Source organism: Procambarus clarkii, chromosome 3, assembly GCF_040958095.1.
Source record: "Procambarus clarkii isolate CNS0578487 chromosome 3, FALCON_Pclarkii_2.0, whole genome shotgun sequence".
NCBI lineage: Eukaryota > Metazoa > Arthropoda > Malacostraca > Decapoda > Cambaridae > Procambarus > Procambarus clarkii.
Genome location: NC_091152.1, coordinates 22,308,925 through 22,323,603, shown reverse-complemented (window position 1 = coordinate 22,323,603; position 14,679 = coordinate 22,308,925).

Here is a 14,679-nt window from a genome sequence, read left to right as displayed (position 1 = left end):
GTGTGTATGTGTGTGTGTGTGTGTGTGTGTGTGTGTGTGTGTGTGTGTGTGTGTGTGTGTGTGTGTGTGTGTGTGTGTGTGTGTGTGTGTGTGTGTGTGTGTGTGTGTGTGTGTGTGTGTGTGTGTGTGTGTGTGTGTGTGTGTGTGTGTGTGTGTGTGTGTGTGTGTGTGTGTGTGTGTGTATACGGCTGCTGGTTCACTCTGACATTTCGCGCCAAACAGCTGCTGCTGTGGGCCACCTTATGGTAAATGCCAACACTGATGTATCTGGGTGTGAGGAAGCGTGTTAATCCTTCTCTCTGGAGTCTGGAGTGTGCTCTTGATCTCTGAGTTATGAGGCACGACACTCTTCCCCGGACCTTGATGGACCTGCTGCCATTATGCCACACTGGACGAATGGCGTACCACTGTTACACAGTGGGGGCTATTTATTCCCCCACCTCCCCCCCCCCCCCTGCTTCCCCTTCCTCCTGTTCCGCCTCTCCCACGTTTCCCTCTACCTCTCCCCCCTTTCTCCAACCTTTTCGTTTCTCTCTTCCCCTCTCTCTCTCTCTCTCTCTCTCTCTCTCTCTCTCTCTCTCTCTCTCTCTTCCCCTCTCTCTCTCTCTCTCTCCCTCAATCTCTCGGAACAAGCAATTCCAACCAACACAACATAACCACAACTATATATTTACAATTGTTATTTTGATGCAACGTTGCAGCAACATAGTTAACAAACGTTGTGGTCACGTTGTAAGTTGTGATATTATGAACAGTTGAAAATTATTTGAAAACTCTCTTGGGAGTAAAACCCCATTTTGGACCCTGTAGGAGTCTCTGGGACTGGGAATTGGAACGTATACTCCCAGAAGTGAGGATGGGGGGGTGGGGGGTCGACATTGATCACCCTACGACACTCCCCATTCATTCACTGATCACCATGCAAAGTTTCTATGAGGTTATCCCCAAGCGTCTCACCCTCAGCCAAAGGACAGACATTATCTATAAATATATATATGTGGATACCCTGCAGGTCTCTCCCACACACCTTCCCCTATCTCTCCCTCCTGTCACTGTAACTATCTAAACACAAATCTTTCCCATCTTCCCCTCACACATTTTCTATCTTCCCCTCACACACACCCCCTCCTTAGTTTCTTCCCATCTCCATGCACACCCTCCCCATCTCCCCCGCCACACACCCTACATTACCCTTTGTACACACCCTGCAGATTCCTAGACCTCCCCCCTCCATACACATAACCGATCTTTCCCCCATCCTTCACTCCTAATCTCCACCCACATAAACCTCCCCATTTACCCACACACACACCCTCCCTATTTACCCTACACCTTCCCCATCTCCTGCCATTACTGTAACTAATTTCACTCACGCTATTTCAATCACTGAAACCAAGACGTTGCACCCAGAATGCAAATCTTGCAACTGAAAATACGTTCCACATGACAATATCTGAATTCACTAATATTTATACATACTAAAGTATACAAACTTGGGGCAGAACAGCTCATATCCGCTGACTTTGTGAATGGGGTATATAGGGTCTGACTTTCCATCAGGGGGGTAATGGGGGGTTGAACCTGACACTCTCCACACAGTCACCAGTCATCCTGCAAAGTTTAATGAGTTTAGCCTCAAGCATCTGACCTTCAGCTCTGGACAAGGGAACTATCAGGGAAAAGCTCCAAGCCATTACATTTATATAGCACTGGGAAGGGGCCAGGATAAGGATTTTGGATGGGACGGGGGGAAGGAATGGTGCCCAGCCGCTTGGACGGTCGAGGATTGAACTCCGACCTGCATGAAGCGAGACCGTCGCTCTACCGTCCAGATATTCTGTTACAGAGGTAAAATAAATGGTGGTGTCTGGTGGTGCATCTTCTTTCCTCCTTCTTACCCATTCCACTCTCCCTCTTCACCTCTACCCATCTTCTCTATTCCCCATCTCCTCCTTTACCCCTCGTTTCACCCACCTCTCCAACCCTACCCCCTATCTTCCTCCTTTCACTGTTCCCCATTTACCCATTCCTACCCCCTCTCTCCACTCACCCCTCTCTTCACTTCCATCCTTCCCCTATGTCTCCTTCCCCTCTTCCCTCCTGCCTCTCCCACTGTCCTCTCTCTCCCTGCCCGGTAACCCCGCCCCCCTCTCTCTCCCTCTCAGAACACGTAATCACAACAAAACAATTGTTACGTTGAACCAACATTGTTTGAAAGGAGATATAAAACGCTGTAAATACATTGTATGAAATTTGGGATATTATGATCAGCCGAAAGTCACTTGAAAAACTCTATGGAAAATAAAATCACCAATTCAGACTTCATTTGAGTTTCAAGGAATCGAAAGAGGAGCCGAGCGTTCTTAAAGATGGGCATGGTGGTCCACCCTCAGCATTAGCGTAAGGCTAATCCCAAGTGTTTGACTTCCAAACTTGTACAGATAAACAAAGAGACAGACATTGTCCTGTATTGACGAAGACTAAGGCGGGATAAGGGTACGAGGCTGGTCCCAGGTCTTTGTACCCCCTTTTCTCTATTCCCCCCCCCCCCCGCCGTCTAGCTCTCTCTCTCACTCTCCCCATTCTCTAATGTCTGTTTTTCTCTCCCATTTCCCACCCTTTCTATCATTCTGCCTTTCTCCCATATTTCTTCCCATTCCACTCTTTCTCCCATTCTATCCTCTTTACCACCTTTCTGCCCCCTCTCTTACCCAGCATCCTCCGTCCCCCTTTCACACTTCTCACCCCTCTCTATTATTCTCTCACCTTTTCTACCCCTCTCCACCTGTGCCCGAACAGCTCTGTCATCCTTTATCACTATCCCTATCTATTCATTCTGTAGCTATCCCTGCTGCCTTTCTATCTATCCTTCTTCCCCCCCCCCTTTCTTCTCTTCCCCCACTCTCTCTACTTTTACTCCAGCATTCCCCTCTCTCAAACCTCTCACTCCTTTTCTCCCGTCTCCATCCCCTCTCCCAATATCCTTCTCTTTTCCCTCTTCTTCCTCTCTCTTCACCTTCTCTCTCTTCAAATATCTCCCTTCTCCAACCTTTATCTTCATTCTCTTACTATCTCTGTCTCTTTGTTTTAATATCTGTCTTCCAATCATTTGTTCTGTCTCTCTCTCTCTCTCTCTCTCTCTCTCTCTCTCTCTCTCTCTCTCTGTCATCATTGACCCGATCACTTCATAGGCCTATCTCTGTTTGTATTTGTCTGTCTGTCTGTCTCTGCCTTTTTTTCTAATTTTGTATCTGTCTGTCTGTCACTATCTCTGTCTCTGACTCTCTGTTGTTCTCACGCATCAGAATATTATAATAGTTTCCCCCTTGGTGTGAGGGTGGACTGCTGGTGGGAGGAGCCTAGCAGTGTGAATTATTCAAATAATATAATAGTTTCCTTTTGTTTTCAAAGAAGGAGAGGGCTTGAGAAAGCCTTCAAAGCTGTGAGAGGATCATCTGTTTTGTGCTACTACGGGCAAAGTTTGGTCGTTTGAAAATGTTTAGCTAATTTTCCTGAGATCAATGCATAATTTTTCATATTTCTGCTAAAACAATTTGTTTTGAAATTTTAATATTTTTTTTTTTAATATTCAGCATGCATAGCTGGAGGGTAGTGCCAAAATCAGTCGTGGGGGTTAGTATGAACCTGTAGTATGCTGTTTCCCTGGTCAGTCTGGTGACCCCAAACCGCCTATGTCCTTTCCATACCCCAGACCACTTTCCCTGCAAAGGTGGGTGAGGTTAGCCCCAAACATTCGGCTATTAACTTCTTCTTCTTTACCATGTTAGGTTGCTATTTTATTTTCTACTTCATTATTATTTTTTTGGTTTAAAAATTAAAATTTGGTTTAAGCTTTTTAAATCTAATCAATAAGATACTTTAATTTTTCTTTGTTTTATTTAACACTCTTATTATATCCTAATCACATATGCATTAAAATCAAAGTTAGAATTTGAAATCTTTCTTTGCTGTTCGAATAAGATATATCACGGGAAGTTAAGGAAATGTTTAGCAAAACATTATAATCAATGCCATATCATTATATACTGTGACAATTTTTTCATAATATAGGAACAAATATCTGAGAAAAGTATATTTAATTTCTAATGTAATTTTAAAAGTTTTGTTTGTCATTGTTATTATACAAACATATTTGACATAATTGAGTGAGGTTCACTGATTTTCACTGCAACAAGTCATATCTGTTATTAATATTTTTGTTGGAAAATATACTTTCTAAAATTATATTTTTTCTCACGCCCTGAAATGATTTATTTTTAATATTATTTAGAACGCAGTTTGATTCTGGTCCTTGAAATGCACTTTTCACTATTAAATATATATTTGTGGCCATTCAATGGTCACAATTATTTTTGACCATTCAAATATTTTCATTCACTGTGGCTCTTGAAGAAGATGTTACAGTGAACTTCATTGAAAGTTCTAATAAAACATTTGACCCAAAACACTTCGCTGCACTTTGATTTCACCAAGTAAACCTCACCTCCGTAAGTGAATATTCACACAGTCCATATTGTCACTGTTTGATTAGATTGATTTTATATACAATTCGAATGGAAGGAGCTTGAAAAATTGACTAGAATATAAGTATTACTATAATATTTATTTCCTGCTAATGTTAATTCGACATTTTCAATGGCTTTTGTATTTTATAATTATACTTGTGAGAACACTTTTGAATTTAACACAATTCTTAATATCCAGACAATTATGTTTAGCCAACATTATGTAATGCTTAAACTAACAACAATTTCCCTCAAGAAGAGAAAATTTATTGAATAGTGTGTAAAACACTTGATATTTTGACCTTCTTAATCTAACAACATCAAACACTTGCTGCAACATGTGTCACACCAAGGTCAGAAGTGTGAGTGTTGACTGTACAAGGTCAGAAGTGTGAGTGTGTTGACTGTACAAGGTCAGAAGTGTGAGTGTTGACTGTACAAGGTCAGAAGAGTGAGTGTTGACTGTACAAGGTCAGAAGTGTGAGTGTTGACTGTACAAGGTCAGAAGTGTGAGTGTTGACTGTACAAGGTCAGAAGTGTGAGTGTTGACTGTACAAGGTCAGAAGTGTGTGTGTTGACTGTACAAGGTCAGAAGTGTGAGTGTTGACTGTACAAGGTCAGAAGTGTGTATGTTGACTGTACAAGGTCAGAAGTGTGTGTGTTGACTGTACAAGGTCAGAAGTGTGAGTGTTGACTGTACAAGGTCAGAAGTGTGTGTGTTGACTGTACAAGGTCTGAAGTGTGAGTGTTGACTGTACAAGGTCAGAAGTGTGAGTGTTGACTGTACAAGGTCAGAAGTGTGTGTGTTGACTGTACAAGGTCAGAAGTGTGTGTGTTGACTGTACAAGGTCAGAAGTGTGAGTGTTGACTGTACAAGGTCAGAAGTGTGAGTGTTGACTGTACAAGGTCAGAAGTGTGTGTGTTGACTGTACAAGGTCAGAAGTGTGTGTGTGTTGACTGTACAAGGTCAGAAGTGTGAGTGTTGACTGTACAAGGTCAGAAGTGTGTGTGTTGACTGTACAAGGTCAGAAGTGTGAGTGTTGACTGTACAAGGTCAGAAGTGTGAGTGTTGACTGTACAAGGTCAGAAGTGTGAGTGTTGACTGTACAAGGTCAGAAGTGTGTGTGTTGACTGTACAAGGTCAGAAGTGTGAGTGTTGACTGTACAAGGTCAGAAGTGTGAGTGTTGACTGTACAAGGTCAGAAGTGTGTGTGTTGACTGTACAAGGTCAGAAGTGTGAGTGTTGACTGTACAAGGTCAGAAGTGTGAGTGTTGACTGTACAAGGTCAGAAGTGTGAGTGTTGACTGTACAAGGTCAGAAGTGTGAGTGTTGACTGTACAAGGTCAGAAGTGTGAGTGTTGACTGTACAAGGTCAGAAGTGTGAGTGTTGACTGTACAAGGTCAGAAGTGTGAGTGTTGACTGTACAAGGTCAGAAGTGTGAGTGTTGACTGTACAAGGTCAGAAGTGTGAGTGTTGACTGTACAAGGTCAGAAGTGTGTGTGTTGACTGTACAAGGTCAGAAGTGTGAGTGTTGACTGTACAAGGTCAGAAGTGTGAGTGTTGACTGTACAAGGTCAGAAGTGTGTGTGTTGACTGTACAAGGTCAGAAGTGTGTGTGTGTTGACTGTACAAGGTCAGAAGTGTGTGTGTGTTGACTGTACAAGGTCAGAAGTGTGAGTGTTGACTGTACAAGGTCAGAAGTGTGAGTGTTGACTGTACAAGGTCAGAAGTGTGAGTGTTGACTGTACAAGGTCAGAAGTGTGTGTGTGTTGACTGTACAAGGTCAGAAGTGTGAGTGTTGACTGTACAAGGTCAGAAGTGTGAGTGTTGACTGTACAAGGTCAGAAGTGTGAGTGTTGACTGTACAAGGTCAGAAGTGTGAGTGTTGACTGTACAAGGTCAGAAGTGTGTGTGTGTTGACTGTACAAGGTCAGAAGTGTGTGTGTGTTGACTGTACAAGGTCAGAAGTGTGTGTGTGTTGACTGTACAAGGTCAGAAGTGTGTGTGTGTTGACTGTACAAGGTCAGAAGTGTGAGTGTTGACTGTACAAGGTCAGAAGTGTGAGTGTTGACTGTACAAGGTCAGAAGTGTGAGTGTTGACTGTACAAGGTCAGAAGTGTGAGTGTTGACTGTACAAGGTCAGAAGTGTGTGTGTGTTGACTGTACAAGGTCAGAAGTGTGAGTGTTGACTGTACAAGGTCAGAAGTGTGTGTGTTGACTGTACAAGGTCAGAAGTGTGAGTGTTGACTGTACAAGGTCAGAAGTGTGAGTGTGTTGACTGTACAAGGTCAGAAGTGTGAGTGTTGACTGTACAAGGTCAGAAGTGTGAGTGTTGACTGTACAAGGTCAGAAGTGTGAGTGTGTTGACTGTACAAGGTCAGAAGTGTGTGTGTTGACTGTACAAGGTCAGAAGTGTGTGTGTGTTGACTGTACAAGGTCAGAAGTGTGAGTGTTGACTGTACAAGGTCAGAAGTGTGAGTGTTGACTGTACAAGGTCAGAAGTGTGAGTGTTGACTGTACAAGGTCAGAAGTGTGTGTGTTGACTGTACAAGGTCAGAAGTGTGAGTGTTGACTGTACAAGGTCAGAAGTGTGAGTGTTGACTGTACAAGGTCAGAAGTGTGAATGTGTGTGTGTGTGTGTACTCACCCAGTTGTACTCACCTAGTTGTGCTTGCGGGGGTTGAGCTCTGGCTCTTTGTTCCCGCCTCTCAACTGTTAATCAACTGGTGTACAGGTTCCTGAGCCTACTGGGCTCTATCATATCTACATTTGAAACTGTGTATGGAGTCAGCCTCCACCACATCACTGCCTAATGCATTCCATTTATTAACTACTCTGACACTGAAAAAAATCTTTCTAACGTCTCTGTGGCTCATCTGGGTACTACGTTTCCACCTGTGTCCCCTTGTTCGTGTCCCACCCGTGCTGAAGAGTTTGTCTTTGTCCACCCTGTCAATTCCCCTGAGAATTTTGTAGGTGGTTATCATGTCTCCCCTTACTGTGTGTGTGTGTGTGTGTGTGTGTGTGTGTGTGTGTGTGTGTGTGTGTGTGTGTGTGTGTGTGTGTGTGTGTGTGTGTGTGTGTGTGTGTGTGTGTGTGTGTGTGTGTGTGTGTGTGTGTGTGTGTGTGTGTGTGTGTGTGTGTGTGTGTGTGTGTGTGTGTGTGTGTGTGTGTGTGTGTGTGTGTGTGTGTGTGTGTGTGTGTGTGTGTGTGTGTGTGTGTGTGTGTGTGTGTGTGTGTGTGTGTGTGTGTGTGTGTGTGTGTGTGTGTGTGTGTGTGTGTGTGTGTGTGTGTGTGTGTGTGTGTGTGTGTGTGCGTGTGTGTGAGTGTTGAGTGCACAAGGTCAGACACGGAGAGTAATCGTTCGGTGTGGTCTGCACCCCCACAACCAGGTCATCCAGCGTGCCAGCAGGTGATATAGACGTCCCATTCCAAGACGGTTGGGTTGACCTGCAACAACGCTTGCCTACTTTCCGGGTTGCAGTGCTCCAAATGCGTATTTTATTGGTTTTCAAAACCAGTTTACTTAGCAATAACTTATTCGTTGATCAAAACATTTATATTCGGCTTGCAGTGCAAAACCATTAATTTGCATTCAAAGGTTTTATATGAATATATTGAAAGTACAATGAGAAATTGTACTTGCAGGCGATGAGTCACAATAACGTGGCTGAAGTATGTTGACCAGACCACACACTAGAAATTAAAGGGACGACGACGTTTCGGTCCGTCCTGGACCATTCTCAAGTCGATTGTGACAATCGACTTGAGAATGGTCCAGGACGGACCGAAACGTCGTCGTCCCTTCAATTTCTAGTGTGTGGTCTGGTCAACAAATTGTACTTTCACATTGTACTAATTGGCAAGATAGTTCGCTACTGTGAGTGGTGTCCCAGTAGCGTCCACTACTGTGAGTGGTGTCCCAGGACCGTCCACTACTGTGAGTGGTGTCCCAGTAGCGTCCACTACTGTGAGTGGTGTCCCAGTACCGTCCACTACTGTGAGTGGTGTCCCAGGACCGTCCACTACTGTGAGTGGTGTCCCAGTAGCGTCCACTACTGTGAGTGGTGGTGCTTGGGCTCACAGTGAAGAGCTCAAGCACCAAAACCAACTCAGAGCTCAAGAGTCACAAGAGTCTACAAGAGTCACAGTCAAATGGTCGCCATTTAAAGTTATAATGGAATATATTTGTCTTGTAAACTCTTGGATATAACATTTATTTCATGAATATCTTTGTGGTTGAGTGAATTATGATCATGTGGATCACGCTGAGGTGCGGCATGATAACCGTGGTTCACTGTATCGTTACAAGAACTGTAGTTAGACATATTTTAGATGAGTTTTATGAGTATAGTTATGAGCTCCTTCGTGGAGACCAACAGGCCTCCTACAGTGTCCCTTGTTCTTCTGGTCTTATATAAAAGGGTTTAAGGATTGGAGTTGTTAGGGATAATTTCAAGTAATTGTTCATGACATGAGACTTGCTAGAAGTCATGTCTTGCCCCTATCAGCTCCAGCTAGAGAACCACGCGATGAGAAAACATGTCAATAGTGTGTTTGCTAAATATTGCAAACTGTATTGATTAAGAAACATTTGCAACACTTGAGATCATAGCATGTCTGGTGACACTCCATGAACAATACTGCAACACAAACTCGCTCCCACAACACTTGAGATCATAGCATGTTTGGTGACACTCCATGAACAATACTGCAACACAAACTCGCTCCCACAACACTTGAGATCATAGCATGTTTGGTGACACTCCAAGAACAATACTGCAACACAAACTCGCTCCCACAACACTTGAGATCATAGCATGTTTGGTGACACTCCAAGAACAATACTGCAACACAAACTCGCTCCCACAACACTTGAGATCATAGCATGTTTGGTGACACACCAAGAACAATACTGCAACACAAACTTACTCCCACAACACTTGAGATCATAGCATGATTGGTGACACTCCAAGAACAATACTGCAACACAAACTTGCTCCCACAACACTTGAGATCATAGCATGTTTGGTGACACTCCAGGAACAATACTGCAACACAAACTCGCTCCCACAACACTTGAGATCATAGCATGTTTGGTGACACTCCAAGAACAATACTGCAACACAAACTCGCTCCCACAACACTTGAGATCATAGCATGTTTGGTGACACTCCATGAACAATACTGCAACACAAACTCGCTCCCACATAAACGCCTCAGAAACACTCATGCAGAAGCCCTGGCGATAACGTGGACGGTATTGTCTGGAGGAAGAGTTTAAGACAACCAAGACACTTACTGGGCTCTAAGATGCGAGGCCGGCGCTCATACTGGGCTCTAAGATGCGAGGCCGGCGCTCATACTGGGCTCTAAGATGCGAGGCCGGCGCTCATACTGGGGTCTAAGATGCCAGGCCGGCGCTCATACTGGGCTCTAAGATGCCAGGCCGGCGCTCATACTGGGCTCTAAGATGCCAGGCCGGCGCTCATACTGGGCTCTAAGATGCGAGGCCGGTGCTCATACTGGGCTCTAAGATGCGAGGCCGGCGCTCATACTGGGCTCTAAGATGCGAGGCCGGTGCTCATACTGGGCTCTAAGATGCGAGGCCGGCGCTCATACTGGGCTCTAAGATGCCAGGCCGGCGCTCATACTGGGCTCTAAGATGCGAGGCTGGCGTTCGGGAAAACCAGGAGGTAGAAGTGGAAGGGGCCTGGAAGAGAGAGACAGGCAGACCCGGGAGCCGCTGGGTATATAAGGCAGATGACGGCAACAAACAGCACCAACACACACACAATAACAACATACAAGAGGAGGTAACTATCGACCAGAGTAACCTGCCTCCACACCCTGCAACATCACCCACAATACTGATAGAGACAACACACTCGAACATGTGCAGAGACAGACCGACGCGTCACGAAACACCCCCATAAACATCATCACAGTTCTATGCTAAACCTTCAGAAATTAGAATAAACAAAGAGTGGATAGATTTCATATATTAAAATTGTGAGAAAGTGTGAGTGACAGAGGTGGTGAGGAGGGCGTGCTGCTGGAGGAGGGGCGTGTGTGAGGGAAGATGCCTCACCAGATGAGGGGGAACATAGTGACATAAAGCTAAGAGAGGAGAGGGGAGAATTATGAGCCAGCCAAGCCATTACTGATGCTGGAGAAGATCCAGATGAGTGCTACAAGGAGCCGCCTCCAGCCCCAGCTTCCCTCTCACAGGACTCTTCTTAATACCAACTCCGCAGCCTCTAGCAGGACGTGGAGGGGAGAGAGAGAGAGAGAGAGAGAGAGAGAGAGAGAGAGAGAGAGAGAGAGAGAGAGAGAGAGAGAGAGAGAGAGAGAGAGAGAGAGAGAGAGAGAGAGAGAGAGAGAGAGAGAGAGAGAGAGAGAGAGAGAGAGAGAGAGAGAGAGAGAGAGAGAGAGAGAGAGAGAGAGAGAGAGAGAGAGAGAGAGAGAGAGAGAGAGAGAGAGAGAGAGAGAGAGACAGATTACATTTGGTTATATTCGTCAATATTCCCTGAAGTAAGCTGTAAGCTTAGTTCACACGACGTCCTGAACACCTGGCGACACGGAACTAATCACTAGATTAATTATCAGCCAAGTATATATTAAACCTTTTTATTTTTGACTCGTGTGATCTTTCCTGATAAACGTCTAGACCTCTTCATGAGATTTTTATGCTATCATCATTTTAAATTATGAGCAACTATAGTCATATTACTCATTTGACTCTTATTAATGTTAAAATCAATGTGATTTTTCTTAAGAATCTTGTTTTGCTAATATAAAATTGAATGAACATAGTGCTCATTGGAATCCCAGATTTTTAACAAATTCTCCTAAAACTGTGATTAAGTGCCTCTGTCTATATTGGTGTCATTACTTAAACATTGATTCTTGTCTTATTCCCCATTTTTTATATTATCATAAAAGACAAGGTTGTGAGTTGTCGTTCATTCACTGTACAAAGATATTGCTCACCTTCTCTACCCAAATGCACCTACACACGTCACATTATAGAAAGGATATACGTATATATGAATCTCATTTCCCAAAGCAACATCATCTGACTCAGTATAAATTGGGATCTCTGTGGCAACATGATATCAGAAAACTTTCACATCCTGCTATAATTAGTAGAGTGCACCACCAGCCGTCTCTCATCTCCTTACTGTTGATGAGAGTGTTTTCTTGTTTTGTTTTTCTTACGTTTTTCTCTTTGGAAGGTGAGAGCTTCTCCCTTCATAAAAGCTCACTCACACCAGACTGATTTCGCGCCCTGCAACTCGTTCGAGGCTCGAACCCTGGTGCTGTGTGCCTCCCTCGCCTCTCTGTCTGCCCCATTATGGCCTCCCTCGTGGCACTCGTCCGTTACCTGAGTGATTAATGTTAATGTGAAGTTAACCACATAACGCGGGCTCTTGTACCCAGTCACTCCACAAGTCGCCGTCGTCAGTGTACTAGTGGTACACCTCATGTACCAGTGGTACACCTCCTGTACCAGTGGTACACCTTATGTACCAACGGTACACCTCATGTACCAGTGGTACACCTCATGTACCAGTGGTACACCTCATGTACCAGTGGCAGTGGTACACCTCATGTACCAATGGTACACCTCATGTACCAACGGTACACCTCATGTACCAACGGTACACATCATGTACCAACAGTACACATCATGTACCAACGGTACACCTCCTGTACCAACGGTACACCTCATGTACCAATGGTACACCTCATGTACCAGTGGTACACCTCATGTACCAGTGGTACACCTCATGTACCAGTGGTACACCTCATGTACCAGTGGTACACATCATGTACCAACGGTACACCTCATGTACCAGTGGTACACATCATGTACCAACGGTACACCTCATGTACCAACGGTACACTTCATGTACCAACGGTACACATCATGTACCAACGGTACACCTCATGTACCAGTGGTACACATCATGTACCAATGGTACACCTCATGTACCAACGGTACACCTCATGTACCAACGGTACACGTCATGTACCAACGGTACACTTCATGTACCAACGGTACACCTCATGTACCAACGGTACACGTCATGTACCAACGGTACACCTCATATGGAGCCACTCCTAAGGTTGAACAACTGACCTTAAGATACAACCCTCACAAGACGCTGATCAACTCCCAGGTTAACTATGTACTGCTAGGTGAACAGACGCATTAGGAAACGTGGCCAACCATTTGTGTCCCGCCCGGGATTCGAACACGGAATTTTTTATTGTGAGTTGAGAACGAAGCCAACTGTGCTACCGAGACACTAGTGTTCGGACGCCTGTAATGGCGCCGTTCGGTCTCCTTTCAACCACCTCTGTTTGTGTCTCATTCCTCCGTGGTTCTCTGTTCACTTTGTTCACTCATGCGCACTCTTTGTCGTGCGTTTTATTTTATTTCTTTTTTCATTTTAGTAAAAACTGGGTATTGATCTCGCTCTTGTAGGATTTCTCTTCTTTCTTAAGCTGGACCTTCTATATTTATGGTTTAAATAATATAAGATTAAAAATTGTATCTTTAATGTCTTTAATGTGCAGTATAAAATAAAATCTTTAAACTGAATTCTTCTCACAAATTAAGGAAGCTTATAGATTAACGCTTAGAAGATCGAGACACTTTTCTTTACCTAAAAAGTTTTAAGTTGATAAGTTTAAAAGCCGGAATCACATGAGAGCATCTCAAAGCAATATACTCTCACGCTGCTCTTTACCTCACACTCGCAAAAAAATTATGCATTACAATACTTGGTAACTTGAACCTTATCCTTCTTAACACAGAGTCTCGCTCCTGCTACTAAAGAAAGCCATGTGTCCACAGAGGAATATTTACAGATCAATCTTAAATGGTGACGCGGATGTTACTATGTTGCCAATACCTTGCGCACAATCATGCTCCGTAACTTCGAAGATCATTGATTTGATGAATTAGAGAGATATCTTCGCGCGCGAGAGCGGAAAGAGACGTGTTGCTACGAAGGAGAAAACCATACCCAGAATACAAGTGTTATTCAAATTGATGATACCATGAACACCCAAATCACGGAACTATTTACTCTACCCACCATGAGAGTAAGGACAAGACAAGAACATATCGATGCCAACACAGAAGACAATGTCCAACATAACAGGCCAATTACACTGGATTAATCTTTGTGTTTGGATAGGAGATGCCTCGTATGGGCCAATAAGCCTTCTGCAGCCCCTATGTTTATCCCTTATGTATCCCCCCATGTTTTCACCTTCATTGTATTATCACCTGACCTAATGCGGGTATAAAATCAACTAGTATTGTAAGATCTGTTCACTTGAGAATGAACCATGGAGGTTCGAAACGTCGTGCAAATTATACAAATAAGTGTAATACACTCTATAGTAAATCACTTCTTTTCTTCACCTTAAAAGTACGAAAATGAGTTTTGGAGAACTCCTATTTCAATTAAGCCCTGATGCTAAGAAAATAGTTAGAGGGATAGAAGCCCTAAACCAGAAAATAATAAATACAGAATATGCGGTCATATTCAATGAAACATGTTTGAAAGAAAACCTGCTGCCAGTATACACCAATATATATATATATATATATATATATATATATATATATATATATATATATATATATATATATATATATATATATATATATATATATATATATATATATATATATATATAGATATATATATATATATATATATATATATATATATATATATATATATATATATATATATATATATATATATATATATATATATGTCGTACCTAGTAGCCAGAACGCACTTCTCAGCTTACTATGCAAGGCCCGATTTGCCTAATAAGCCAAGTTTTCATGAATTAATTGTTTTTCGTCTACCTAACCTACCTAACCTGACCTAACCTAACTTTTTCGGCAACCTAACCTTACCTAACCTATAAAGATAGGTTAGGTTAGGTAGGGTTGGTTAGGTTCGGTCATATATCTACGTTAATTTTAACTCCAATAAAAAAAAATTGACCTCATACATAATGAAATGGGTAGCTTTATCATTTCATATAAAAAAAATTGGAGAAAATATATTAATTAAGGAAAACTTAGCTTATTAGACAAATAGGGCCTTGCATAG